This window comes from Dasypus novemcinctus, chromosome 3 (genome assembly GCF_030445035.2).
Source record: "Dasypus novemcinctus isolate mDasNov1 chromosome 3, mDasNov1.1.hap2, whole genome shotgun sequence".
Lineage (NCBI taxonomy): Eukaryota > Metazoa > Chordata > Mammalia > Cingulata > Dasypodidae > Dasypus > Dasypus novemcinctus.
The window spans coordinates 23,226,207-23,253,531 of NC_080675.1; positions in this window are offsets into that span (position 1 = coordinate 23,226,207).

Here is a 27,325-nt window from a genome sequence, read left to right on the forward strand (position 1 = left end):
GAAAGAAAAGGAAAAAAATGCAAACTTGCCAGTTCTTGATCTTTTAGTTTGTTGAACCAAGACTATTACTGCCAAGGACCTTTAATTGGATAGTGGCAGAGAAGTGACTCAGAGGAGACTCTTTCAGAAAAGGCCAGGTGCTAAAAGGCCAAGGGCACTCCCTATACAGATATATAATGAGCTTATTATCTACTAGTACTGCTACTGCCATTCACATCAGGGAGAGAAGGGGCAGATAAAGAGGGCAGTATTACTGCAACATGACTTTTTTACCTATTGGTATTCACCTTCCCTTAGTTTCACTTTAGAAACCTATTTCTTTGGAAAGATTTTCAAGTTTAGCAGAAATAAAAAAAAAAATGCCTATAGAACCTAAAATATAGATTCCCACTCAGAAAGTCCAAGTCAATAGTTCTGGGATGAAGCACAAAGTGCTACATTTTCAGTAAAACTTTGGAAAAGACTCATTAGGGAGATTTAAGTATTTCTCAACATCAAATATAGGAGTTCATATCAAATTAGATGCAAAACATAAAGACATTCCATTAGGTTTAAAAGATTGTCAATTTTCCATAGAGGCTATAAAAATTTGAAGAAATATAGTATATACTTAGTTGTCCAAGAAGAGAATTTATTTTTCCAAGTATGTTAAAATGGAATGAAAGTTGAGAAACACTAATGCTTAGATAACATTTACCCATAATTATTTTCATTATTTGTCGCAGGGTGCAGAACTGTAGAATAAGAGTAATGTGAGGGTATTGTGATTAACTTCATATGGGGGCAAACCATTGTGAAGCAACCTAAGTAGTTACCTTTCACAATGCCATTCATTTCACTGAGCTATCCCCCAGACTTTGCATGCATAGAAACACAATGGGGCGATACTGAGCTGGACAAATGGAGTGATGTCAGAAACACGTGTGAAACGGAAACTTTTTTTTTTCTGTTCAATTTCTCACTTGAGGTAGGCAAGAAATAATTTTGGTGTCATTTCTGTTTACTAATGATATCCCAGGCTCAAAATGGACAGTTCAGTAATTACTAACAGGGTATTCCTGTTTACTCTGAGTTAAATGGTGTCTCTCCTTGACAGGAAAGAGATTGGAGGATGATTTTTTTCCAGCAAAATATCATGCTTTCAGCTTTCTATTTTTATGCAGAAACTCTCAGAAAGAATGTATAATGGAGTCAGAGATTAAAAGTGTAATCGTTTTTTAAAAAATCTTAAAATGTGGGGAAACAAAGTTCAAATTGTAGTTATAATAATAATAATAATAATAATAATAATAATAATAATAAAAGGTTAAGAATACCATGCATTGTTTTATAAATTGTCAGGCCTATGAATGTGAAAAGAACAAAGCAAGACAAAGCATGTGCTATAATGGTTGCCCTAACTTTTAGCAAACTTGGCAATGGGTTCACTTGTGTCTCTCTCCATCTTACACATCCAACACACACAAATCTTAAGTACCAGACCTGAAAAAAGCATTTCATAAGATGCTGTCCAAAGTTATGGCTAAAGGAATGGTCCATACTCATATATATGCTTTTGTCACTCTTCAGAGCATCTGGGCTTATCCTGAGGAGTTTTCTCATGTACTCCTGAAAACCAATTGGTGGAAAAATTCTTGTAACATGCGATATGAAAAGTTTACAGTCCCAATTAAAATTAGCAACCATTGGAGAGATTTGCAGTCCTTTGAAATCTTTGCTTGTCAAGTGCTTAAAATTGAACATATTATAAAGGGTCTGCCATAGCCTATCCATAAGAACTAAAGTTTACATCATATTTTATTTATTTTTCTTCGTTTACTAGAATAGAATGCTTATGTGAGAATAGAAAGTAAAACAGCTTTTGTCAAAAGAATAAATAAAGCCCTCAAAACCAAGCCATTTTTTATATTCACATATTTATGTATGACCCCATTATAGCATAAGCTCTAAAATTAGTTACTGCTCCCAGCTGGGAAGATTAATTTACAAATCCACGAATCACTCATGATGTACTTTTCTTAGAAGGATGCTAATTTGTTGGTTTAAATAAGACTTCTAATCTCAAGTATGAATGTGGTATATGTAAGTAGTAATGCCTTCAGCCACTAGATACAACATGAAATATGAAATATTGAGGTGTTTATGAAATGTTCCTCCATCAGCATGTTTTTGCTGAAATCAGATGATATTGCTTATATACGAATGGATGAATTTATATTATCCATTCATATATAAATTGAATGTAAATATATTTGAGTGTAAATATATTGCTAAAATGTGAATATGTAATCCACTCTTAAATTGTGCAAATTTTAACCAGTATTGAATGTTCCTCTATGACTTAATCTCATCTCCTTCTGTCAAGGTCTGAGCTATATTTGTGAGAACATTTTGTCATGACTTTAAAAGTCATCTGCCTACATGTTTTCAATATGGTAACAAGTATAGTATCAATAGTACAGGGTTTAGAGTTGGAGCTCTGTATACATATTGCCATTCTTTTATCAATATTTGCCTTACAAAGTGGTTTAATATTTACATATGATAATTTGTGTAAAATACCTCTGATGGTGTCTGGAACAGAGAAGGACTCCATATTTATAGGTCCCCTTCCATTTTTTTAAACAAATCAGTTTTATTGATACATTATTAATAAAGCATATAATTCATCCAAAATGTACAATCAATGGTATTTGCTATAATCCCATAGTTGTGCATTCATTTCAATCATTATTAGAACATTTTCATTATTTCAACAATAACAATAATAAAAAATAGACAAACAAGAAAATTCATCATCTCTCAATCTCTCTCTGTTTCCCCTGCTGTACATAGCTGCTATTTCTGGCTATAATTTCACAATTATTTATTTGTTTATTAAGCAGTCTTATTGATATGTATTCACATACCAAATGGCTTTTAGTATAATTATAACATTGTAAATTCATCTTTACAAAAATTTTAGAACAATTTCTTTACTCCAAAAATAAAGACTCCACACCCCATAGCATTCCTTTCCCGGCCCAACATAACTACTAATCTATTTTCATCTTTATAAATTGATTTATATTTACATTTTATATAAATGGGATCATACAATATGCATTACTCTGTGTCTGGTCTGAAAACTATCTAAAGAAGAAATACAAAAGGTGAAGAAACACATGAAAAAATGTTCAACATCACTAATAATTTGGGAAATCGAAACTACAATGAGATATCATTTCACACCTATTAGACTGGCCAATATTAAAAAGCTGGAAAACTGTAAATGTTGGAGAGGATGTGGAGAGACAGGAATGCTAATTCACTGTTGTTGGGAATGTAGAATTGTACAGCAACTGTGGAGGCCTGTTTGACAGTTCTTAAGAAAGTTGAATATAGACTTGCCCCGGGACCCAGCAATACCATTGCTAGGTATACACCCAGAAGAACTGAGAGCAGTGACATGAATAGACATATGCACACTGATGTTCGTGATAGCCAAAAGTTGAAAACAACCCAGGTGACCATCAACTGATGAATGGATAAAAAAATTGTGGAGTATACACCCAATGGAATATTATGCAGCAGTAAGAAGAAATGAAGTTGTGAAACATATGACAACATGGATGAACCTGGAGAGCATTACGCTAAGTGAAGCAAGTCCAACACAAAAGAACAAATAATGTATGGTTATACTATTATGAACTAAATATACTATGTAAAATAGAAATAAATTATGTAAAATATGAATATGGGTAAACTTGCATATGTAAGACTCTTCTTCTTTGAAGCTTAACAAATGTAGATTAATACCCTTCAATTTTTGAATGATAGCCTCGTGCCTTTGTTCTCTTACCCTGTTACTAAAAATGAATACAACAGATCATCATATTCCTATTTTCTTTTCTGAGAAAATGTTCACTTTGCATCTGTGTATTTTGTACATTGCAAATGCATGAGTGCACACACACACAAGTGATGAATTTTACATAAAATGTAAATTTTCTAAGATTCTGTTTCCTTGTCACTGAGTGTGGTGCATGTCATTGTCTTCTAGAGTCATTTTATAGCTCCTACAATCTATACTCATATGATTCTGAAAGCAAATATCTATGAATGAGTAAAAGACAAAAGAAGAAGATGAAGAAGAAGAAGAAGAGGAGGAGGGGGAGGAAGAGGAGGAGGACGAGGACTTGGATGAGGATGATGAGGAAGAAGAGGAAAGAAGGAGAAGGAGAAGAAGGAGAAGAAGAAGAAGAAGAAGAAGGAAGAACAAGGAAGAAGAAGAAAATGCCAGAATAAGTGTTGGGAAGGGGATTGGAGGTAGAGAGGTGAAAGTGGACAAGGTACAGCAGCTTCTCAAAGGCAAGAACTGTGTCTATCTTGTGGATGTCTTTAGTAATATATTTATCACTTATTATGCAATTGAAATTTGTTGAATATGTGCATGCATGCATGAATGAATGAGTGGAAAATAGGACAGAATCAAGTTAGAATAATCAAATCATTTGAAGCAAAATTATGAAAGGAATGATTAAGAGGGTGAAATGTAAATCCTTACAGCCTATGTTTGAATCTTAATTTTGCTAGTTACCATCTATGGGATTCTCGACACCGTACAAATCCTTGAACCAACTTTTCTCCTTACAATTACCCTAGATAATGGATATTACAATTTTCCCCATGTTAATGATGAGGACAATAAGTTAATGTAGGTGGTCAAAAATTACGTTGAAGATGAAAATTATTACTTAAGAACAATAAAATCTGACTGAATTTAAATGTCTACCCTTACTCATTGCTATGTCCAATAAAGGACAGATATTCACCAACTGAAATTTCTCTTTCTCTCACAATTCACTTAAAGATAATGTGGCATACTCATTTTGATCTCTACCTTAGTTACAGTAGTTTGCTTGCCAGCTTATTTAAAGTTTGTTTTGTAAATGTAACGGTATCAGAGAAGTGGATATGACTTAAGTAGTTGGGTGCCTGCCTACCACATAGGTTGTTCCAGATTCAGTTCCTGGTGCCTTCTAAAGAAGATGAGTAAGATGGCAAGCTGGTACAAAAAGATGATGCAAGAAGATGACACAGATAAATGGTGCAGAGAGATAATGCAATGAGGAGACACAGCAAGGAAACACAATGAAAAACAAAACAAGCAGGGAGCAGAGGTAGCTCAAGTGATTGGGTGTCTCCCTCACACATGGGAGGTCCTGGGTTCAGTTCCCGGTGCCTCCTAAAAAAATGAAGATGAATAGAGGGCAGACAGCAAGTGCAAAACAATGAGAGAGAGGGAGGGAGAGATAAATAAATAAATTTTTTTTTAAGTAAAGGTATCAGTTTTATCTGTTAACTCCTTTGAAACACAGTACCTCAAAACAGCAAACCTTTATTACTGCTTGCAATTCTGTGTGTCAGGTAGGTGATTATTTTGGTCTGTGCTAGCTCATATTATCTGTGTGGTCACCCAGTGCTTAGAAATTTAGCATGTCCTCCTTCACAGGTGAGAGGGTGGCACAATGTCAGCTAGCACAAGCACGGTGAGTTGCCCATATGACTATTCAAATATCAGGTTAGCTTAGTTTCTATCTAGGGTGGTTGTAGAGTGCATAGAGAGCAAACTCCAAAGTGAAAGCACTTTTCAAACTTTAATTGGTTTCATATTTGCTAGAGACCCATTGAACAAATCCATTTATGTGTCAAAATCTAGATTCAGATAGTGGACAAACACATTTCCCCACTTAGTAATTAAAACGGCAAAGTCACATAGCAAAGCTTCCAAACAGGAAAGGCAGACCTGTATAGCACTACTCTACCTCATTCTAGTTAGTAGCTTTTCAACACTAAAACTAACCTTAAATCCTGTTCAAAATCTCCTACTCGTTGCCTGGTTGTTATCCTTAAATAGAGTAGTTTGCTCATGATAATTACTGATTTAATTGAATAAACAAACTTAGGAGGAAGACTCTAAATTTCATCAAGCAATTTTTCTTTTATAATTCACACATTTTATTAAACTATTTTAAATAATATTAAGGCAAAAAACATTTCTCCTATTTTTCAGATAGTTAGAGAAACTATTATAAGGAGGAGACATTTATTATGAAAAGACTTGATGATTGCTCTCTAGAAAGTCATTTAAACTCACTGAGTCTGTTTCCACAATAAAAATGAGAAAACATATGTGAGAATGTAGTATCCATTATAAAATGAGACAAATTATTTTATTAATACCTAGCCAGCCAGTAACTTTCAACTTATTTTAAAAATTGAACATAATGTGTCTAGTTGTCTACTTCTGTGTGCATTTCAAATTCTTGTAATTAAATCCAATTACCTTTTGATCAATTGCATTTAAAAGAGGAGGCAATATACATCAGAAAGTGTTTAAATATATACTCAACAGTTTGAGTAGCAAGAACTTCCTATTGAGCCTTCTAACTATTTTGTTCTTTATAAACTTAAAAAGGGTATCACTTCAACTTTGTGGTTCTTAGCAGGGGTGATTTTTGCCCTCCAAGATGCATTTTACATTGTCTAGAAACATGTTCTTGAAGGGGGTGGCTACTGGCATCTAGTGGCATGACTCACAGATGCTGCTAAATATTCTATGATGCACAGAACAGCCCCCACTTCCTCCCCAGCACAGAATTATTCTGTGATAGTGTCAAGGATGCAAAAGTCAGCTTCAACGGAATAGAGAAGTTGACCAAGGTCTTATTTTATAAGGAATGTAGTTGACGATGAGAATGACGATGCCAGTGGTGCAGGGAACAAGATGGAGAAAAGCTTCTTTTCAGCTCTCACTCTCCAGAAGTGGCCACCTTCCCTGAAATGCTGGGACTATGTGAAGAAACCTCGGATTCTAAGCCTACTGAGTGAACTCCTGTCCTGGGGTTTCCTACTTCTTGCTAGTCACCTCAGCAGCCTCCTCCTCTTCTAGAGTCTTTCTGATAACATTTTCCTATTGTTTTCTTCACACATAATCTGTCACTGACTGGGTCTTTAAAATTGATGAGGTACCATCCACCATTTCAGTTTTTATCAAGGGAGTAGAGGCAAAGGCGAGCTAAGTTCTGGCATGTGTTTGGGAGGTGTTTGTTTTCACTGTCTGATGGCTGCATACGAGCCTGAGGGAGTCACAAATGTCACTGTAGTGCAATGGTATAATTTTCCTGCCACTCCAAGGAGTCTTGTGTTAATCTCCCTGCATGTCTGGCAACTTTCAAAGTAGGAGTAAAAGACAATTCAGTGGCACAGTGAAAAAAGGATTCAAAGTCCTCATTTGTCTTTATAAAATAGAAAATTGCTAGTGTTCAGTTGGTCATTTTCATTATCACAAACATAGAGCAGGTCGGCTTTCACCAGGGCTAATTGATTTTCACAGCTGTTACATGAAAGTCTAAGGATGAGTTTAATTTGTAAATCTCTTGTGCAGATCCAGAAGCTCCTGGGTTCTTCATGGACTTGAAATTTGGGCTTGAAGGAAATATGCTGAAATCTTTGGCACAAGCTGGAAAAGTTGCTTGCTCCTGTAATGCACGGTATGAGTAGATTTTGGCCTGCCATATGGAGTACTTTAAAGTTCATTATTTTCCCCTTTACATTAATTAGCATTATTTTATGTGGCACAAACCTGATTTCACCTCTGGTACCAAATAAACCCCCTCTCTCCACCTAATATATGTTAGATGATGTAGATTTTTGCCTTCTCTTTGCTGTACAGAGACAGGGCTCTATCTCCTGATTGGGAAGTAGTCTGAATCATAGGCCTTTTATAACCTTTAAATTGTCTACTTTCAGTACTAATTGGTTTTATATCCTTTATTATGAAAAGATGGAAAGATAGTGGGAATATGAGAAAGAACTTTCATGCAGGAGCACAAAGCAGAAATATAGTTCTTGGAACTGGGACGAAAGGGGAGGATTTGATTGCACTGAATAATGTCAGTGTTCTAATGGGCTGGGCAAGTTTACAAGAAGCAGCAGTAAAACATATAGACATTGGATCAGATAATTCTGACTTCCAGTCTGAGGTCTGCAACTGAGAAGCCAAGGGGTAGCAGGTAAGTTTCATAAGCCTCATTGTGTTGCTGTGAAAACAAAAAATGCCTGTAAAAGGGGTTAAGCTGTTGTGGCATTCTCTCCTCTGTCTTCATCCTCTTCCAGTTGCCTCTTTGGAAATTAGGTCCAAAGTCAGAGCCTTGCTGAATAAAACTTACTTGATGTGGAATCCTGAAACATGGTCAAGCCATTTTGTAATTTCTTCCACAACAGAATTCACCTTATATTTGGGAAGTATCTGGGGTGCTATTTTACCTGGAGAATGTCTATAAAACACACAAATCAGTAATAAAATATACTGATAAACCCAATAAAAGCTATTTTCTGAAGCAACAGGCAAAAGTCATTTGATGGGTCCACTTTTACAGAGTCAGAAAACTACATACCTTTTATTCAAGATGTTTCCACTTCCCAATTAAAAAATAATAATTAGTATTTAAAAAGGAAAAAAGTAAACATTGATAATAACTTAGCATGCCATGAGTATATATGAATGTTATTTATTTCATAAAGGAAAAAATTAAGCTTAGCATGTGATATATTAGATCAGATTAGATGTAATATATAATTTAATGTCTGTAATATTATGCTATTGGACTACATAAGATTAAAATTATTAAAAAGTACATTTTTGACAAGACATTCCCAATAAAGTGTAAACTAAGAAGCAATTGGGAGTTGGCAGGCAATATATATGTACACAGATATAAAAATATGTGTACGTGTAAGAGTGTAAGGGAATTACAGTGCATACTATTTGAAAGCCTAATTATTAGAAAAATATTGATCAAAAATAGCACTAACCTTTATAACTACATAATTTAATGGTGACTATGCACTCACAATAAGCAAAATACATGATAAAACATGATAAAACGAAATGAAAGGGAACAGATGTGGCTAAAGTGGTTGAGCTCCCGACTTCCACATGGGAGGTCCTGAATTTGGTTTCTGGTGACTCCTGAAAAAATAAAAATAAACAACAACCAAAAAAATAAAACACAACTCAGGGAAGCCAATGTGGCTCAGTAGTTGAGCACCTGCTTCCCACATACAAGGTCCTGGGTTCAATCACCAGGCCTCCGTACCTCAAAACAAACAAACAAACAAACAAAAAACTATACTAAATGAAGATTATTTTATCAAAAAGAAAATGATCAATAATTTTATAATATGTTTAACTCCATGCATCACTGATGATACATTGATAAAAAGCACCTTTACTGAAATTTTATTAATATAATCTTTAAGACTTTATGGTTATATTCTGACAATAATAGCTTTATAACATTGTGTCAGACCTGAAGATAAAATATTAACTATAGTTGCTGCTAAGCTGTATTGATATACATATTTTGTAGTATGAAGTTCAAATTTTTTTCTTTGACACCTCTTTAAATATAATTGAAACAATCAATAAACTCATCTATATGCATATATATTTGAATACATATATAACAAATTTCAAATTTTCCTTTAGCACCAAGTTGTGAAAGTACCTCTTATTCTTCTTTGAAGCATTCTAATACTTCGGTGACAGTTTGAAGATCTTCGTGGACTCCAGAAAGATCATTTTCTTGGAACAAATCCATTCCTGTGAGTGTGGGACTCTTGGATTGGATTAGATTCAGTTGGAGGGACTTTGATTGGATTGCTTCAGTGAGGTATTACCCAGCGTGGATCTTGGTCCTATTGCTGAGAGTCCTTTATAGATGGAGGACTAAAAACAAAGACCAACAGAAAAAGGAGGCAGGGACAGAGAAATCCTGATAGGCCGAGGGAGAATTCCCAAAGGCTGGAATCAGTGGAGCACAGATGCACAGGAAGAGGCCCTCAAGAGGCTAAGAGAGAGGCCTGGAGTGGAGGGAGAGGTGAGCCATATGCCTGATCACCCACAGCTGAGCTTGGGGAGGGACCATCAGTTGATATCTTGATTTTGGCAGAGCCAACATTATGCCCTGCCATGTGCATGCTCACCCACAGTTGAGTTCAGAAAGAAAGTATCTTTAGATGACAATGCCTTGGGTCATATCATACACAGATGACCTATGGTGAGACGGCATCTCAGATGGTACCTTTATTTGGACCTTTTCACATCTTCAGAAGTGTAAATTTTTAACCTAATAAATTCCCATTATATATACCCATTTCTGGTATATTGTACCCCAGCAGGTTTTACCAAACTAAGACAGAAATTGGTACCAGGAAAATGGGGTGTTGCTAATATACAAATACCAAAAATGTTGAAACAGTTTTATAAATGGGTAAGGGGCTGGAGAAATTTTAAGATGCTTGATAGAAAAGGACTACCATGCTTTGAAGAGACTGTTGGTAAAAATGTAGATGCTAAAGATATTTTTGATGAGTCCTTAGAAATGATGACCCTGTCATGTATGTTGGAAGGAAGGCAATTCTTACGTTAAAATGGCAGAGAGGGAGTGGATGTAGTTCAGTGGTTGAGTGAGGTCCTGGGTTAGATCTCTGGTGACTCCTAGAAGAAAAAAAGAGTAACAAGAGGGAGGTGGCAGAGAACTTGGCAATTGACTCCTGATGTTAGATGGAAGACAGAATTTGAAAGTGACAAGCTTGGATATTTAGCTGAGATTTCCAAACTAAGTAAATGTAGAAAATGCAAAAGTAAAAAGCACAGCCTGGCTTCTCCTTCCAGCCCTCTAGCTTACAGCAATGCAAGATGAAAGGGAGAAGGTGAGAACTGAACACCGGGGCGCAAAGAAACCAGAAATTGGTGGTTTAGGAAATTCAAAGCATCTGAAAAATGAGTCCCCAGAGAATAGGGCCCAATGTGAGTCCTTAACTGAACATGGAACCAGGCAGTCATTTTCTTGCAAGTCAGGACGAAAATGTAGTTGCCATAAAGGATTTGTGGTAAGTCCTATTGTCTGATGGTTGGGAATCCTGTGAACTATATGCAAAATCAACAAGCCTCTTGTGAGATCTGTATGAACAAAACCATTGTTAAACAGAACTTAAAGAGACAGAGAAGGGAGAGATTGAAGGAAAAACAACCTCAAGGGCAAAACTGTAGAAGTTGAGGTATGGAACTTTTTAAGATTATTTTCTCAGGGCAAAAGAGGAACCTCAGTCATGTGTGCAGAAAGGGTGCATTTGCCCTGGTCTTTGAAGAGGGTGGACCTTCTGCCCATTGCTCAGGGTGAGTGCTGCAGTTCCAGGCTTTACAGTGGATGGAACACATTCCCTGCAGGTTGGGGGAGTTAAATCATCACCCCACTGTTCTCAACATTGTACTGGAGCTCTTAGCCAAAGTAATTAGGGAAGAAAAATGAAATAAAATGCTTCCAGATTGGAAAAGAAGTAATAAAATGATCTCTATTTGTACAGGAAAGGATCTTCTATGCAGAAAATCCCTAAGAATCCATAAATAAACTAATAAAATTCAACAATGTTGCAGGCTCAAGACTAACACTCAAAAATCAGTAGTATTTCTATGCAACATCAAAGAACAATATAAAATAGAAATTAAAAATACATATATTGGCCAGTTGGGCCCTGAATCTCAGCAGACTTGCAACACCTACTTTCCAATTCTTTGGACTCACCCAGGACAACTAACAAGGTGATGATGATGAACAAGGCTCATCCCAAGGACCAGAGAGAGTCTGCAACTGCAAGCAAGATAGTTACATCCATCTGCCTGCTCTCAGAGACAGAGTAGGCATCACTATCCCCAAATCCTCAAGATTAGGGAATGGATAGTGGACTAAAGTACACTTACTATTATTATGCTATAGACTTTTTGTTATTCTAGCAATGGAAGAACTTTTATAATTGATATGGAGGCAGTGGCCATCAGAGGTTCTGACGGGAGGGAGAAGGAAAGATAGGTATAATAAGGGGGCATTTTCAGGACATTGTAACTGTCCTGCATGGTGTTGAAATGATGGATACAGGCCTTTATATATTTTGTCATAACTTACAAAATTGTGTGGAACAGAGTGTAAACGATAATGTAAACTAAAATGCATAGTTAGTGGCAGTACTTCAATATGTATTCATCAATTTTAACAAATATACCATACTAGTGAAGGGTGTTGTTAATGTGAGAAAGGGTGGGAGGGGGTAGGGAGTGGGGCATATGGGAATCTCCTAAAATTTTTATGTAAAATTTAGTAATCTAAAATTTCTTTAAAATAAATAAATTAATAGTAGCTTCTAAAAGAATAAAATACCTACAAATAAATTTAACTAAGGAGGGGAAGGACGCATACATTGAAAACTATAAAACACTTCTGAAGTAAATTAATAAGACCTAAATAAATGGAAGTACATTCTGTGCTTATGGATGTAAGAGCTAACCCATGAAACTCTTAGAAGAAAACAAGGAGGGACACTTCATAGTCTGGGATTTGGCAATGATTTCTTAGATATGACACAAAGGCATGAACAGAAAAATAAAAATATAGGTAAAGTTGATTCCTTCCAAATTTAAAATTTACTAAGAAAGAGAAGAGAATGGGAGAAAGTAATTGCTAACAATATATTTAAAAGGAGTTTGATATTAAGAATACATAAAGAATTACTATAATTTAACAACAAAAAAGGGAGGTGGATGTGACTCAAGTGGTAGGGCTCCCGCCTACCATATGGAAGGACCTGGGTTCGATCTTTGGGGCCTCCTGGTGAAAAGGAGAAACCATGCCCACGTGGTGAGCCAGTGCCTGCACAGATGCCCATGTGGTGAGCCAGTGCCCCATGCAAGTGTGTCATGCAACAGGATGATGACACATCAGAGGATAGACAGACCGAGAGTCAGGGTGAAATGCAGTAGAAACCGGGAACTGAAGTGGTGCAATTGACAGGGAACCTCTCTCCCCATCAGAGGTCTCTAGGATTGAATCCCAGTGAATCCTAGAGGAGGAAAAAGGAGAAGAGAAGACAACACAAACAGCAAAAACAGCAGGGTGAAAAGGGAAGAAAGGGGGAAAATAAATAAATCAATAAATCTTAAAAGAAAAAAGATGAAAATGGGCAAACGACTTGAATATAAATTTCTCCAAAGATACACAAATGACCAATGCTCAAAAGCATTGGCCATCAGGGAAATGCAAATCAAAACAATGAGATGCCACTTCATATTCACTGGGATGAATATTATTTTTAAAAAGGAAAATAGCAAGTACTGTCAAGGCTGCAGAAAAATGGGAACCCTTAAAACATTGCTGGTGGAATTGTAAAATGGTGCATCCATGGTGAAAATCAGTTTGGTGGTTCCCCAGAAACTTGAACATAGAATTACCATGTGATCTGTCAGTCTTACTTTTAGGAATGTACCCTAAAGAATTGAAAGCAGTGGCTCAAACCAGTTTATAGCAGCACCATTCACAATAGTGGAAAAGTGGAAGCAGCGCAAGTGTCCATCAGTAGATGGATAAACAAAAATTGTGTATTCATACAATAGAATATTATTTAGCTATAAAAAGGATTGACGTTCTGACACATGCTAGAACTTGGATGAAAACTATGAAGGCATCAACTTGAGTGATATAAGCCAGACATGAAAAGATAAATAACTCAAAGGGAAAGAAAGTGGATTTCAGGTTACGAGGGGGTAAGGGTAGGATGGAGATAGGGAATTTTTGTTTAATTCATGCAGAGTTTCAGTTTCAGGTGATGAAAAAATTTGGGTAATGGATGTTGGAGATGGCCACACTATATAATGTATGTAATAACACTGAATTGAATATTTGATATTGGTTAAAACTGAAAATTTTGCATAGTATATATGTTATTTCTATGACAAGCTAAAAGAATTAAACAACATAAATCAGGTCACAAAAAATAACAGGCATGTAATGTTAACTTGAGTCTAACATCCAGTAGTTTTTAGATAAATAACTAATTTTATTTTTCCCTAATACATGATCTTACTTGCTTCCATTTCTTCTCAGATATTTAACAATCAATTTTAAGTTTCACAGATGGTATTAATGAAGGGCTAGAAATAAACCCAAATAAATTTTTGTGCTAATCTAGCATCCTCATAATTGCTTTTAATTTGAAAAAAAAAATTTCCTCTCCTCTTACCAACTACTGGCACAGTAACATCTCTTCAAACACTCAATATCAGGAATAAATGAATTTTCTATATCCCACCAGTCCAATAACATTCCATCCTGGAAATCACAGGATAAATACAATGCTCTTGCTTAAAAATTTATATTAGAACTCAGAAAAGGGAGCAAGAAATGTTCAAAATCACACTACCACTACAAAGATGAGGGTACAAAAAACTCAATTTCCAAATGCCTTGTCAATGGATAACTGTAAAGGTATCTTTTACTCTAAATAGGGTTAAGTGGGCATTGGTGTTCTTTTTCTTGTCAAAGACTATAGAAATGCTACCACCTGGATGTTTTATAAAGGTTAAAACAATAAGCATACAGAGACAGGACAAGAGGCCTTCTGACTCACCACTTTCCTCCATCCCCTGACCAAACAGCTGAGAATGTCGATCTTAGGGGAAAAAATATCAGATCAAAACCTATTCACTATAATTGATAAAATGCCCCATTACCTTAGGATCAAAGAGGAGTCAAGAAAAAAAAAATTACACCTAAGGGGATCGGGAGAGCCTATCAACAGGCAGAACAGTGACAGTCCAAGATGCATTTGTGGAGCCATCAACCTAACTGCCTGTGAAATCTACCCAGGATCCAAGCTTTGTCATCCGGAGAATATCGTCTCTAGATGAGAGTGCCTGGGACCTTTCAGTCATCCAAGCCCTTACAATTAGGAGTTATATTATAATTGTCTCCATTTCATAGCCTTGGTTTCCAATGAACTGGAAAATTAGCAGGCTCAAAACAATTTGTTTTTAAAAGGACTCCAGGAAATAAAAAATGATTTGATGTCTCATGGTTGTTAAGGAAATTGTGTTGAAAGTTACTAACAATAATATATTTTATTGTTAATGGTCATTCCTAAAAAAAAAAAACTATCCAAGTTATGACTCTCAAATTTATTATATAATTATTCATAGGGGCATTGTCTTTATTTAAACTGGATTGTAATCAATTTTTCTGATTCAGTAATATATTTTTATTTGCAGGAATTTTTGCTTAAATAACAATTTGATAATTTTTGGAGCAAAGCATTTCATTTTGCTTTTTTGGCATTGTGGTTCTCAACTAAGTTTTGTTCTTTTGTTTTAAAAATGCTTCCCTTATTATGAACTTTTTTCCCTGTAAGATGTGTAATGCTAACTACAATGATTAATCTTGAAAACCAAAGGTCACAATTTATTCTTATATTAGCAGGACCGCCGAATCATCTTTTGCAAAGGACAACAGCAAGTGCCAGAATACTAAGAGCCTTAAACAACTTAGTTTTGAACATGATGGACAATATGGTCATTTGCACCCAAGGGTTTGAAGTCACTCTTCATAGTTGAGGATACTGAATCTGTGAGTGTCTATGCTTAGGCATGATAGCCTTCAATTCCACCAGCACTTCACACATGAGGAAAAATGTGTTTTCATATATGATATACAGTTCGGATCTCAGAAGAACTCTATGAGACAGATAATCATGTCACTATTTCCTTCATACAGGGCCCTTTCTCTGCATGCAATTACACAGTCAGTCAGTGATACACCTGGGAATGGGGCTGGGGCTTTGTGTTCAAATTTTTTGTTTTTCCATTCTATCTAGAAGCCCTCAACAAGTAAAACAGACCTATAGTTGTTGTTACCATGTAAGCAACTACCTATTTGTCTCTACTTGCCATAGCAGTTTGTCTAAGTGTTTGTATAAATTTGCCATCTGAAGCTTAGCTATCTATTGCTGCTCTTTGCAAACTTTGCATACTTCTGAATAATGGCTATATAGTTTGGGACAACCTTTTCATGTTAAAAACCTGCCAAGGTCTCAACCTCATGAGAATTTCAAATGCATTCTTCAGGTCAATGTAAGTTTTTTATCCCCAATTCTCCTCTATTTGCTGAGGAGAAAAATATATTATGTATAAATGACTGATATTTTCCCAAAAGCATTCATTCTAATTCTGTTAATGATAAGAACTTACCAATTAAATGCAATTTAAAGTATGCTTTTGCCACGGGTGAAGTTTTCCTTCAAGAATGTTCCACCTTTTTCTTTTTGTCTTTTTCTATACTAAAATTTGGTTTAGTATAGCTGCCTATCACTTATCTTTCTTTCAGACACTACCATCTCCCTTATACAACAACCCTGCCTTTGTTCCCAAGGCTTCGACAACAATTATGCTCCCATAAAACAGGTATTCTAAAGAACACCAATCATTTCTTTCCTCCTGGATTCAGCCAGCTGACGTTTCCTGACTCCATTCACACCCAAACAAGACAACTGTCTTATGTTTCCCTAACTCAACAGCCTGCTATTTTCATGCTGCCCCTAGCTACCCATCTATTTCTCAACCTGGAGCAAAATCTCTTCAGCTACACGTTTGATATTTACACCTTTTCCTTTAATTCACATTTCTCATGTTTTTCTGCCTTCCGCTGTGAAAGGATTCATTAGTATGTTATGAACCAGCAACTTCATATAGAAAAATACTGACTGCTAATGTGTTATCTCTCCCTACTAAAATTATTTTCTTTTGCCAATTTTTTGTCAAATATATCTTTATATTGATGTCATCTAACTTTGAGAATTTTAAACTTTATGGAATGACAATGGAGCGGATTTTATTTGGATGAGCTTAAATATTAAGCTTTTCCTGTTTAGAAAAAAGCTTGTGGGTTGGAAACATCATATTTTATACTAGATATAGGGCCATATTCATCCCCCTCACTCCACCCCCCAAATGGCATCCAGGGGCTTTGGTGGATTAATTAATGGTAGGAGTCTATGTATATACTACAACAAAATAGTTCCAGATCAGATGTTTAAAATTTTAAGTTTTAAAAATGAAGCATTTTCTCCAAAACCAGAGTACTTCAGAACAGTCATATATGACAGTGTTCTTATGGAAAGTTGCTTATTCATAGAAATTTTAATTGGTGAGAATACAAAGCATATTCGCAAATCATATCTTAGAATTGGAAGTGACCCCTGGAAAAAAGGCACACATCTGGCACAATACAATGATTCCTTAAACAATATTCTTGATATTAGGGATGATCAGACTCTCTTTGACTTCACCATAATTGGAAAGTTATTGCCACTCCATTATCGGACAACTCCTTGATGAGCCCACTTCTATTTCCCTAAAACTTCTCCACCTGTAATTCCACCTCTGCCGAATGGAGCAGCAGATAATTAGATGATTCCTTCCCCCACCAGAAACCTAATAAATGACCATCAGATATATTAGTTCTCAGTCACTTAACCCCACTCCCCTCACCCCATAGCCTTTCTTCTTCAAACAATACAATTTAACTTTTTCCCCAGTAAAATAACCCAAGTGTCCTAAAACCAGACAAGGTACTGGCTGGTTTTAAAAGTCCATTATCTAAAAGGAGGAAGGAATTTGAGGAGCATGTGACATGGAACTTTCTAGTATGTGGCATAAAAATGTGAGGAACTACGTTTGAAAAGAGTAGAATTTTATTGCTCTTGAAATCATTAGAGTGATAGCTGCTTTCTTGTTCTGTTCACAAAAGTGGCCACATTCAAAATGTTAAGTTTATACTTCTTCCATTCTTGGAATAACAGTAACAGCTGATAATCTATTTCTGGATCAAGGCTATTTCAATCAAGAGAATAGTGATGGTATCTCTGAAAAGTTTTCTTCCTTTTTTTCTCCATATGGCATCATTGGCTGTATCCATGAGGAGCATTAAAAATACTCACTGAGTCTTGAAAATTATGCAAGCCAGGCACAAGTAATGTTGCTTGGGTAGGGAAGGAAGGAGATAGGAAGGGAAGGTTGAGAACACTGCAACTCCACCACTCCAAATAATACATGAAGGACTTCCTCTCTTCCACAGGCCATGCCTTTCTTTCATGCTCTGTTTGCTTGCAGCTAATAAGCCCTAATGAGAGAGCATTGCCTGTGTACTTGTGTGTTATATAGCTGTCCTCTCTCACGTTGACTCCACTAGTGACTCATTTGCCTCTCTCATTATGTGTTCTCACTCCTTCACCTCACCCTTTTCCATTTGTTATTCACTCATTCTCTCTCCCTCTCCATTCTTTATATTTTTCTCTTTCATGTACATGTACACACATACCCAGAGAGAAAATGAACATTTGTACTCCATTATCATAACCGTAGAAAAGGTTTTCTGTTTGTTTCCTTGTTTTAATACCAGTCCTACAAGTTAATCAAGTTAATGAGAAGAGAGTAAACACTATTGAGTTCTAATAAATAGTATTGTAAGTCTAGGATTTGCCCTCTTTTTTTTTTTCTTTTTTTACCAAAGTGAGTTAGGTGGTTGAAAACTATTGATACCTTCTTAGTGGTGCTCACTTTGGCCAAACATACTCATATTTGACACGACTGCCCTGGTCTCATGAAGACTATGGGCAGCATTTATGAAAGAGGAACTTTTGTCAGTGCAGTATGAGGCCTCCTGGAACAGAAGCCAGACCAGTGACTTTTGTCTCTTAGACATACTTACTAAATGACTATTAAGTAAGACTTGGGAGAAATTTGGTGGTAGCCCCAAATCTGAAGTCACATTTTTCTAATTTAAGGATCAAAATACCAGGCCAAGCACATGGCTAACTAATTTTTTTTAAAATTTATTGAGTATTTTATTGGAAATTTATTCTATTTATGAGTTATTAACTCTGTATTCATCAAATATTGTTGCTGAGGATGATAAAGGAATCCAAGCAGGTTTCAGAGTCTCTTTTTTTAACCAGGAATTTAAGAATTGCCAAGAATAAAAACAATTTAAACTCCACAAGCTCTTAGTTTGCTCCCAACTAGAATTTTGGAAGGTGTAACTCTGATCTAAGAATGCCAAGACCAATGCATGTATTCAACCTTTTCCCACTTGGTTGATGGGGTTGTTTATACGAAATTAGAAAGCATTCCAGTCCCTTCCAATAACCATGACCCAAAAGGAGTAAAATAGTATTTCATCACTTTTAGCATTTTGAAGATGGAATTAGGTTTGGTCTATGGTAGGGGCCAGAATTTATTTTGTTCTCCCTTCAAAGAAAGCATTTGGCAGGAACTAATGTACAGAAAAGACAAAAAAGACAGACATTAAACACTACAAGATGTGAAATGAATGGTTAGAGGGTAATTTGCAGATCTTGCTGACAACTGATACAGATGATACTGGGAAACAGCAGAGAGGTTTAGATTAGCTCTGTGATGAAGAAGAAGCCCTGAGAGGGTAAATGCAGGGATTTTACAAATGTTTTGTTTTTTTGTTTTTTTGTTTTTACTCGAAGTGTTCAGCCTGAGGTCCTAAAACAATGATTCTCATAGTTTAGAGAACTGATGATCTCAGGTTATCGTAAGTTTCCTGATGCAAGAATACCTAAGCATAATGAAACTAAAGGGCATAATTGCTTTGAATGAGGCACAAAATAGGAATATGAAAATAAATTCATATTAGAAAAATACATACTTCATCATTACAAATGTATTAATGAAAATTAAACCAACTTGTGGTCTAACTCTGGGCCTTTCATGAACAATGTTTAAGGGTTGTCTATGTTTTGACAACTTGATTTCTGGTTTAAGATCAGCTCTGAATAATGTCAATATAATTTTTTGTCCCAATAAATATAATTGTCCCAGATGGATTTGAAAGAGAATTGTTCTAAACGCTTTGGAACTAGGCATCATCGAAATCATCTAAGGCAATTGTAAGGGATTCCTTGCCTATAGTATCTTTATCTGAAAGCTGTAGTGAGTAGAATAAAAACTGAGTTTGGTTTTGTCCAAGGCATCATGTTCACTTGCCTGGTCAATTTCACTAGCCACACCTAAAATGACAGATATCCTAGTATAGCTCTTGCTCCCCTAAAATCAATTTTTACATGGTAACGTGGGGTAACGTATTTCTCTTTGTAACAGTCTTATTGAAATATAATTCACATAGCATAAAAGTCTGCCTTTTAAAGTTACAATTTAGTGGGTTTTAGTATATTTACAGATTTGTACAACAATTACCAATATATCATTTAGAATATTTTCATCACCTGAAAAAGAAATCCCATGCACATTAGTAGTCACTCCTGAATCCCTTTTTCTCTAAGCTTCTGGCAATAAAGTGTCTAGTTTGCTTTCTGTAGACTTTTTCTCTATGGATTTGCCAGCTTAGGACATTTCACATAAATAGAATTATACACGAAGTGTTTTTTTTTTTTTTTCCTTTCTGATTGACTTGATTCATTTAATATAATGCTTTCAAGAGTCATTCATTCTTGTGTCAGTAATTGCTTTTTATTGCTGAATAATATTCTATTGTATGGAAAATGCTACATTTTGTTTATCCATTTATCAGTTGATAGTCATTTTGGGTCATTTTTACTTTTTGGCTATTATGAATAATTCTGCTATGAACATTTGTGTACTAGTTTTAGCATGGACTCATGTATTCATTTCTCTTGGGTATATACCTCATTGTAAAATTGCTAAGTCAAATGGTAACATTATGCTTAGCTTTTCGAGTAACTGCCAAAACATTTATCAAAGAGGTTGTAGCACTTTACATGCCTATCAGTAGCATGACATTTTTTATTTCTCCACATAATGGCCAACATTTCTTAGTGTCTGCTTTTTTATTATAGGCATGCTTGTAGATGAGAAGTGATATCTCATTGTTGTTCTGATTTGCTTTTCCTTAATGACTAATGTTGTATGTTTTTTCATGTATCAATACTTGTTGGCCATTTGTATAACTACTCTGAGAATTGTCTACTCAAAATCTTTTCCATTTCTTAAATTGGGTGTTTATCATATGGTCCAATCCCTTATCAGATATATTATCTTCACCCATCTTGTGGGTTATTATTGCTTTTTCAATAGTGTTATTAAAAGTTTTTAATTTTGATGAAGTCCAGGCTATCTTTCTATTTTCTTGTTTATACTTTTGGTGTCATATGAAATGAATCATTGCCCAATCTAAGGTAATGAAGGCTTTAGTCCTATGTTTACATCTAAGAGTTACATAGTTTTGCCTCTTATATTTATATTATTGACCTATTTTAAATTAATTTGTGGTGTGAGATAAGGTTCATTTTCATTATTTTTTGCATCTGGATACTCAGTTTTATCAACATTATTTATTCATAAGGCTATGCTTTATGATATCTTGTATAAAACCTATTGACCAAATTTGTGAGTGTTTATTTATTCTGTTGATCCGTTTGTCTATTTTTATGGCAGAACAACACTGTATTAGTAACTGTAGATTTGTAGTAAAAATTGGAAAGGGTGAATTCCCCAACTTTGTTCTTCTCTTAAAGATTATTTTGCAAAAAAAAAGCAGTTGTGATGTTTAGGGGAATAGGGGAGTTATGTTGAATCTGTTGATCAATTTTGCCATACTGACAATATTAAGTTTTTAAAATTTATGAACATTGTATGACTTTCCAGTTGTATTAGTCAGTCAAAGGGGTGCTGATGCAAAATATCAGAAATTGGTTGGCTTTTATAAAGGGTTTACTTGGGGTAGGAGCTTACAGATACCAGGCCATAAAGCCTAAGTTATTTCCCTCACCAAAGTCTATTTTCACATGTTGGAACAAGATGGCTGCTGACATCTGTGAGGGTTCAGGCTTCCTGGGTTCCTCTGGGATCAGCGCCTCTGTTTTCTCCACAAGGTCAGCTGTAGACTATCAAGTGAATGGCTCTGTCTCTCTCCCCGGGGCTCCAGCTTCAGCATCAAACTCCAGTGTCAAAACTCCAACATTAAAAGTCCTCAACTCTGTCCTTTGCCATGTCTTTTATCTGTGAGTCCTCACCCACCAAGGGGTGGGCACTCAACACCCTAATGATATGGCCCAATCAAAGCCCAAATCATAACTTAATCATGCCCAGGTACAGACCAGATTACAAACATAATCCAATATCTATTTTTGGAATTCATAACCATATTAAACTGCCACACCATTTAATTAGGTCTTCAGTTTCTTTCAGTGATTTTTTTTATTTTTGAGTTTGCAAATCTTGCATTTATTTTTTCAAAAATTTACAACAAAGAATTTAATAATTTTTGATGCTAATGTAGATGAAATCTTTTTCTTATTATAGTTTTCAGATTATCAGACTAGTGTATAGAATGCAATCCATTTGGATATAATCTGGTATCAAGGAAACATGTTGAACTCATTTAGTAGTGTTAATGGATTTTCATGGATTTCTTAAGATGTTTTTATATAAAACGTCATGGCAAGGAAGTGGCTGTGGCTCAATCAGTTGGTCTCCTGTCTACCATATGGGAGGCCCTGGGTTCTCTTTCTGGGGCCTCCTTGTGAAGGCAAAGCTGGCCAACATGCTGTGGAGAGCTGCCAGCCCAGGCACCACGGCTTGCCGCTGGCTGGCAAGTGCCACAGAGAGCTGACACAGCAAGGTGATGCAACAAAAAGGGAGACCAGCAAAAACCCAGAAGAGTGCACAGTGAATAGACACAGAGAGCAGAGAGCAAGCAAGCTACAAGGAGGCAGGGATAAATAAAAAAAAAAAAATACAGACACAGAAGAATGCACAGTGAAGGAACACAGAGAGCAGACAGCACGCAAAAAGCCGCAAGGGGAGGGATTGAAAAAAAAAAGGTCATGGCACCTATGAAGAGTGAGAGTTTTGTTATTTTCATTCTGGATAACTTTTATTTATATTTTTGCCTAATTATTATGGCTAAAACCTCCAGTACAATGCTGAATAGTAGTGAAAACATTGACTATCTTTGTCTTGCTCCTGAGTTTAGGGAAAAGGCTATTAGCTTTTCACTATTAAATATGATGTAAGCTGCCTGATTTTAGTAGATTACCTTCTTCAGTTTGAGGATATTTCCTTATATTCCTAGTTTGTTGAGTGTTTATATTATGAAAGGGTATTGGATTTGTCAAATTCATTAATTCATCTTTTGAGATGATCATGTGATTTTTGTCATTCAGTGTATATTATGAATTGAATTATGTCTCCTGAAAATGGTATGTTCAAGATATAACCCCTCCACTTGTAAATAATCCTATTTGGAAATAGGATCATTAAAGATATTAATTAAAGTTAGGTCAAACTGGGTTAGGGTTGGCCTTTATCCAATGTGACTGGTGTCCATATAAGGAGAGAGAATTTGGACACAGTTAGTAGAAGACAGAGAGAATACAACTGTATGATGAAGGTAAAGATTGAGTTATGCCATGGATTGCTGGAAAATCAATACCAGAAGAAACAGACTTCAGAGGAACTATGGACATGCCAATAACTTGATTTCAAGTTTCTAGCCACCAGAATTGTAAGGCAATAAATTTCTGTTTTTTGTTTTTTTTTTAAGCCATTTCATCATTAGTAGTTTGTCACAGCAGGCCTGGGAAACTGAGACATTGTTTTAACATACCAAATTACATTGATTGATTTTTTTTTTTTGCATATTAATGCAAACTTGAATTCCTGGATTAAACTCTAAATGGTTATATGGTGTGATTATTTTAATCTGTTCCCAGATTCAGCTGCTAGTATTTTCTTGAGGAATTTTGTGTCTATATTCTTACTGGATAATGCTCTATGTTTTCCTTTCTTGTGGTATTTTTTGTTTTACTTTCAAGGTAATACTGGTCTCATGGAATGTCTTGGAATGTGTTCCTTCTGCTTCAGTTTTGTAATAACTAGTAAAGGAAAAGTCAGTGTTCTTCTTTAATGTTCACTATCATTCATCTGTGAAGCCATCTACACTTAGACTTTTCTCTGTGGGATGTTTTTTGATTACTGATTCAACCTTTTTAGTTGTGATAGGTTGTGATGGTTAGGCTAATGTGTCAACTTGGCCAGGTGATTGAGCTCAGTTGTTTGGTCAAGTCAGCACTGGGCTAACTGTAATACAAGAGCATTTATGGACTTTAGTCATTATTGATTTACTGCAGCGGTAAATCACAGCTGATTACAATTACGTCAATCAGGGAGATTGCCATCAGCAATGAGTGATGCATTATTTTATCAGTTGAATACCCTGAAAGGGGAAGTGATTCCAGCATTGAGTGAAAATTTCCAAACTCATCTTTAGACAGCCAAGTCTCCCAGAACTCAACAAGAACCTTCACTTAACTTTCATTGGAGCCCCTGGTTGCAGCCTGCCTGTGGAACCTGGACTTGTGCATCCCCTCAGTCACATGAAAGACTCTTATATAAAATCACATATTATTGACAGATATCTCTTATTGTTATCTCTGTTTCCCTCAAGAACCCTGACTAATATAGCTAGGTACCAGGAGTGGTTCTTGAGGAGCAGAGTCTTAAACATGGGGTGTCTGAGGTGGTTCTGGGAGTTTTGCAATTGACTCTCTACACTAATTGGACTCAAGGGTATTGACGACTACCTTTCCAATAATGAAGAGGCTGCCAACAGTGCATGGTGTGAGTTGGCAATCGAGACATGCAAAATATCAGCACTGGATTCCCCTACTTCCTCACTTATAAGAAGCAAGGATCTGGGTGAGAGTGTTTTCAACACCTTAACAGAGTTTTATGGAGTTAAATGGTATATTGATGTTGGCTGGTTCGTGCTAGATACTCTGGATATTGTTATAAAAGAAAGAGATGAGTTAAAGTTTTCAAATTTGAAACTTTAACTCTGAATAAATGATGGGAAAGTTTTTATGTGTGCTCTGAAAGAAAATCTTGTCTCCTGTAGCCATAGGCTCAAAATATCTAAGAACTAAACTCAGACTCTCATTGTACAAATAGCAGAGTTACAAAGGAAACTAAAATCTCAATCCCGCAGGGTTTCTGCAGTTCAAGTGAAGGCATTGATTGGAAAAGAGTGGAATCCAGACAGTTGAGATGGAGACATATGGTATGATGATAATAAAATTGGGGACATTGAAATCCTGAATTTGGCTGAGACTTTAACAGATAAGCCTGCGATGGCCCACCCTGTCCAGACCACACTTTGTCAACTTTGTATCATCCAGCCTCTAGTCTGCCTCATGGAGTTTGAAACAACTTCCAGCCCTGAGGTGGGTACCAGCCAAACTGAGGTCTGCCCTGCCCAGCCTCAAGCCTGGTCAGAGTCTTGACACCCTCCTAGCCCTGAGACACGTACCAGCCAAATTCCAGTATGTACCGCCAAGCCTCCAATCTGCCCTGAGGAAACTTCCAACCCCTGCCAGAAAAAATTAATCTTGTCTCACCAGAAGAAAGTACAAGTGAATGCCCTGAGGTCAGTAGCTTTTAAGGCATTTCTAATCCTTCACCTTACCCACCCCCACCACCTCTCTTGTCTTTGAGACCTATTACTAGACTAAAATCATGGCAAGCCCCCAAAGGTAAAATGCAAAGTGTGACTCATGAGAAAGTAAATTATACTCAAAAAGAACTGCATAAGTTTTCCAACTTACGTAGACAGAAATCAGGGGAATATGTGTGGGAATGGATGCTAAGGGTCTAATCAGATTTTTGGATTTTTTAAAATCAGTTTTGATAGATTGTGTCTCTCTAGAAATTTATCCCTTTTATCTACTTCATCTAATTTTTTAGCATAAAATTTTTCTTAGTATTTCCTTATAATCCTTTTTATTTCTATCAGGTCTTTAGCCATGTCTCCTTATTTTTAATTTATTAATGTATCTTCTCTCTTTTTTTCTTAATAAGATAAAAGTTAATCAAGTTTGTTCATCTTCTCAAGTAACCAATTTTTGGTTTTGTTGATCTTCTCTATTGTTTTTATATTCTTGGTTTCATTTACTCCTACTCTAATTTTTATTATTTCCTTCATTCTGATTGCTTTGGTTTAGTTTTTTTAATTTTTTAAAAATTTTTTCTCATTAATAAGGTGGAAAGTCAGGTTATTGATTTGAGCTCTTCCTTTCATTTTTTTACTATGTGTTTAGAACTAAAATTTTGCCATCTGAGTAATGCTTTTCTTATATCCTTTAAGTTTTTAAGATGTTGTGGTTTTCTTTCATTCATCCCAAAATGTTTTCTAATTTCCCTCCTGATTTCTTCTTTAACCCATTGGTTATTTAGGAAGGCATTGCTTAATTTACACATATGTGTGAATTTCCCAAATTTGCTTCTGTTACTCATTTCTAATTTCATTCTATTACTTGAGGAGAACATGCTTTGCATAATTCCAATTCTTTTCAACTTATTGGGCTTTGTTTTATGGTATAGCATATGGTCCATCTTGGAGAATAATCCATTGTGCACTTGAGGAGAATTTGCATTCTGCTATTGTTTGTAACATTTTCTATGGATGTCTGTTAAGCTAGTGTTTTAGTTTCCTAGGCTACTTAAGCAAATCCTATGAAATGGTTTGTCTTAACCAATGAGAATTTATTCACTCACAGCTTTGAGGCCAGGAAAGAATGTCTAAATCAAGGCATCATTAAGACAGGACTTACTATCCAAAGTCAGTGACTTCTGGGACAGGCTGATGATGATCCTTTGTCCTTAGTTTGTCACATGGTAAGGCACATAACAGTATCTCCAAGTTCTGCTGATGTTCACCTTCTGGCTGTTCCATCAGTGGCTTTTTTGTCCCATGTCTTAAACCATTCTATTTATAAAGGACTCCAATAATAAGATTAGAACCCTTTCTGATTGAGGTGAGTCCCACCTTAATGAAGTAGTAGCAAAAGGTCCTACCTACAATCAGTTTACACCTGCAGGAATGGATTTAATTTAGGAAAATGTTTTACTGGGGTACACAGAGCTTCAAAACACCACAGTAAACTAGTTTATAGTGTCATTTGTATATTATACTTCCTTATCAATCCTCTACCTGGTTGTTTTCTGATATTGAAAATTGGGTAATAGCACCTCGAAATAGTGTTATTCAATTTTTTATTTCTCTCTTCAGTTATGTCCATTTTTGTTTCATTTCTTTTGGGACTCTGAATTTACATGCATATATGCTTTAAATTGATAAGTCTTTTGAGGGAGTGACTGTATTATCATCACAAAATTTCCTACTTCGTCTCTGGTAACTATTTTTTCTTAAGTGTAATTTATCTGTGATTAGGATAAAGTTTTATTTTCCTAAAGGTTGCCAAAGCAATATACCAAAAATGGTTTGGCTTTTACAATGGGGATTTATTAATTAAGAAGCTTATAATTCCAAGGCTAAGAAAAATTTCCAAATCAAGACATTATGTAAAACTCTCTCCCCAAAGACTGCTTGCAATC